Consider the following 4,349-nt stretch of genomic DNA (forward strand, 5'->3'; position numbering starts at 1 on the left):
TGGGGCTGAGGCCTCTGGGTCCCCTGGGGCTCCTTGAGGGGCTTGTGTTTCGGGAGACCTCAGGTGCTGTCCAGTCAGCTTGCCCTGCCTTGCTCGGGTGGGCTGAGCTATTTTTAGCTCCAAGTTTTGCAAAGGTTATTTCTTCCTGCCTGGAGCTCTCTGTGGGACAAAGTGGACCGCCCCCTCTCAGAGGGAGGCAGAGCTTGGGCCAGAAGAAGAGACTGGACCCTTGTGGGCTTTGACAGGGAAGCTTCCTCTGCTCTCGGTGGCCTGCTAGCCGGGGGCTCCCGTGATCCTTCCCGGGAAAGCCGGGTGTATGCCAGGGTCCCTCACCTGCCTGCCAGAGCGGCCGAGGGCGGCAGCCACCGGGGCTTCGGCATCCTGTCTGCTCTCCCGAACACATGCTTCTGACTCACCAGAGCAAGAATGCGGTCTTTTTGGGAGCGAGTCCTTCCTCGTACCCGCCCCACCCCTCTCCTGATCACACCCTGGCACGGGCCCCGGGCCTCTTCCCAGACTGGTTTTGGGGGAACCGCCTCTTGCGCAGCTTGGCACTGACTGTTTGTGCAGCTCTCCTGGGAGGAGCTGTCCTGGCGGAGGCTGGTTTCGGGCAGCAGGAGGCACGGCCCCAAGAGCCTCGGCCGCCTTCTCCCCTCCTCTGATGGTGGTGGCGCAGCTGGTGTGGACCAGCATCCCTTCCTTCATTCAGCAAGTGTGTGTTGAGGTCTGTTGTGTGCCGGGCACCATTCCAGGGCTGTGGATGGAGCGATGAACATAAACGATAATGTCCACATTCTGGTAGGAGGAAACTGATGTAAACAACTAAAATGTATAGATTCCCGGAGGTGTTAAATACTATGAAGGCGGGGAGAGCAGAGTCAGAGGAAAGAGTGTGATGGGGATATGTATGTGCGATTTTAAAGCGGGTGGTTGGAGGGGGCCTCTCTGACACAGTGACCTTTGAGCAGAGCCCTGAAGGAGGTGAGGGAGTCACCCATGTGTATATCTGGGGGAAGAGTGTTCCAGGCAGAGGAAACAGCAAGTGCAAAGGCCGCCCTGTGGTAGGGTGTTTGAGGGGCTGCACGGTGGTCATTGTGACTAGGGTAGAAAAGCTGTGGGGAGAGGGGTAGGCTCTGAAATCAGGGAGTTGGTGGAGGGACCACATCATGTAGGGCCTTGTTGGCCAAGGTGAGGACCCTGGTTTCCACTCCGAATGAGGTAGGAAGGCATTTGAGGCTTTGAGCAGAAGAGTAACTTGGCTGCTGTGTTGAGAACAAAGTGTGTGGGGTGGGGGGTAGGGGGGTGAAAGCGGGAAGCAGAACACCAGTCAAGGGGCTATTTTAATGGTCCAGAGAAGGGATGATGGTGGTGTGGATCAGGGTGGTAGCAGGGGAGGCGGTGCGAAGTGGTCAGATTCTAGACATGTTTGGAGGGTAGAGCCAGCGAGGTTTGCTGATGGGTGGCGTGTAGGTGTGAGAGAGAGTGGGGAGCCAGGGATGAGCCTGAGGTGTTTAGCCTGAGCTCCTGGCAGGCTGGAGCTGCCGTCAGGTGGGATGGGACGCCTGGGAGGACTGAGGGTGGCGATCAGGATGTTAAGTTCAATATGCCCTGTAGACCAGTGAGTGGACGTGCCGAGCAGGCATACTTCTGGGCAGAGGTCTGGAGTTCCAGGGAAGGTCAGGCCGGTGGTGTCACCGTAGAGATGGTCTTAAAAACCATGAAATGGGTGAGGTTGCCTGGGGAGGCGCAGATCAAGATGAGGTTGGAGTCCTGAGCCTGGGAGCAGCCCAGCATTCGGAGGTCCTTTGCCTGGGCCATTTCTGCAGCCTGGACCGTCCATCCTTCCCCCACATCCAGCTCCGTGAAATTGCCTGGAGTCAGACCCCTCCATTTCCTGGTCCCACTTCATGCTTCCTGGGTGACTTTGGGCAGGTTGCTTCTCCAGTCTGAACCCCAGCTTCCCTGTCCATGAAAAGGAGGGAACAAAGCCACCTCTTGGGTTTGGTTCTGCCATGAAAATGCTCCACTGCTGGCATGAGTGTTCTAGAGCCGCCCTGGCACTAAATTGCCCGGGCTTTGGATGGGGAAACTGAGGCGCAGAAAGGTGAACGGGTGGTGCAAATTCCATGCTGTCCTCTTCCAGCTTCCAGGTGTGTGTGCTGTGGAGCCCCATCGAATGGGCCACCCAGGATGTGGCCAAGAATTTGGGACCCTCGGATTGGCAGTTTTTCACCTGGCCCTTCAGCCTGGGGCCTTGTGCCTGGACTGGACCTCTGGGGACAAAGGGGTTAATGTGCCTGGGGGCTGGGAGGCGGAGGAGGAGGGGGAGGGTCAGGGGGCTGTTCTGGTGGCAGCAGCTTCTCCAGGCTGGCTTTGGTTTCCTAGCAACAGCCCCCAGGGGTCCCTTCTGCCCAGAGGCCTCCTCCAGGGTTGGTGTGGGAGGGGGCCTGCCCCCAACCTGCCCTGCTTGGGGATCATTGACCAGGGGCACGCCTAGGGAGAGGGGACACTTACCCCGGGCAGTTACAGAGCCTCCATTGTCTGAGGCTTCAGCCACTGGCCAGCCTCACCCCTGCCCATGGCAGGAAGCCCATTGAGTGGCTTGGCGCCTAGTGTGCAGGGAGAGGAGCTGGCCCTGTGTCCCTCTGGCATTTGGAGCCTCCCGCCACGGGCTGTGGAGGGTCTGGGAGGATGCTCTCCCCACTCACCCGTGCCCTCAGCCACCTGGCACCTGGTCCGTGCTGGGATCCCGTGAGAACCAGCCCGAAGGTCCCGCCCTGGCTCTCCCAGCTCACGACCCAGGGACCCTGCTCAGCCACTGTGTGGCCCTGGGAACATCCTCAGTCTCTCAGCCTCCTTTCCCTCATCTGTTGTGGGAATTAACTTAGACAGACACTGTAAAATGTTCAGCAGGGGTTCTGGTGCACGGCAGTGCTGGGAGACGGCAGTGCTGGGAGATGGCACCTGTTATCGTTTCTAAGACGATCATTTTGTGATCTCAAGGATGACGAGGGTCACAAAGGTCAGGGCTGGTATTTTGGTGGACTGTCGGCCTGGACTCAGTTGAGCAATCTGCAGAATGGGGCAACACTGTCCTCCAGGAGCGGCAGGAACTCCAGGAAGGCAACTAACATTTGGTAAGGGCCTGCCGGCATTTTCAGATATCACTCCACTTACGTCTGCATCTGACAGATGAGGACAGGAAGCACAGAGAGGGTGAGTAACTTCCTGAGGTCTGGCCGCTGGAGGGCAAGCGCACATTCCGCGTCTGAAGCTGGTCTCTCTGACCCCAGGCTGAGTGCTTTCCAGGGCTCTGAGTCCTGGACACGTGTCCTTCTTGCTGTACCTCCACCTGTGTTCTCTTGGCTAAGGCACCTTGTCTCTCCAGAGCCCCTGCGAACTAGCTCCCTCCACAGTCTGCAGCAGGGGGGCTGCTTGCGATGAGGGACTCCCAGGGCAGAGGTGCCCCCACCATACAGCTTGCAGACCCTGTTCTTCCTCCTGGCCCCGGGCTTTCTGGGCAGGGCAGAGGACACCTGGGCTGAGGTCCCCATCTGGGCCTGTGCCCCTCCTCCACTGGTCAGGAAGCCCTACACCTGCAGCCACCCCAGGTTCAGAGATATGCCAGCCTCATGGTCTCCTGAGTGGATCCTAAGCAGATGGGATCCACTGCACATGGGATCCCTGATCAGGCTCTGGGCTTAGTTCAGTGCCGCTCAGCTGTTGTCTAGCGTGTGGGTTGGTGCTCTGGGCACTGAGACGAAAAGAAGAGGCCAGTCTAGGGAGGGAGACCGTTCTAATGGGGGCTGTAGGTATCCCAGAATCACCTGTGCTCTTTGAAAATAGACTTTCTCAGGCTGCACCCACAGGCTACCAATTCAGAATTGTGGGCCTGGGACACAGGTTTCTTTCTTTTTAACATCTTTATTGGAGTATAATTGCTTTACATTGTTGTGTTAGTTGCTGCTGTATAACAAAAGAAGATGGAACGCTTCACGAATTTGCGTGTCATCCTTGTGCAGGGGCCATGCTAATCTTCTCTATATCTTTCCAATTTTAGTATATGCGCTGCTGAAGCGAGCACAGACTCGGGTAATTTTTAAACCAGGCTTGGGAACCACTGCATGAGATGGGTCTGGGGAGGCCTCACAGAGGAGAAGGGTCTGGGTTTTGAAGGTTGAGTAGGAGTTTGCTTTTTGGTTCTGAGAGAGAATTCTCCCTGGAGGGAACAAACAACCTGAGCAAAGACCCAGAGATATAGAACAGGTCGGCAAAGCGATGGGCCTGAAGCCCTTCATGAGGGCTGGAACAGTCAGGCCGGGCATGGGAACCTCCCAGACCAGAGAGGT

General features: G+C 57.4%; 1 non-coding gene across 1 annotated transcript; it reads right to left on the reverse strand.

Annotated features, from left to right (window-relative positions):
- Positions 1-3,977: 3,977 nt before the first annotated feature.
- Positions 3,978-4,084, reverse strand: LOC136141309 (U6 spliceosomal RNA). The gene has a single exon (XR_010657732.1). It is a non-coding gene; the product is annotated as a U6 spliceosomal RNA (small nuclear RNA).
- Positions 4,085-4,349: the final 265 nt, after the last annotated feature.

This window comes from Phocoena phocoena, chromosome 1 (assembly GCF_963924675.1).
Source record: "Phocoena phocoena chromosome 1, mPhoPho1.1, whole genome shotgun sequence".
NCBI lineage: Eukaryota > Metazoa > Chordata > Mammalia > Artiodactyla > Phocoenidae > Phocoena > Phocoena phocoena.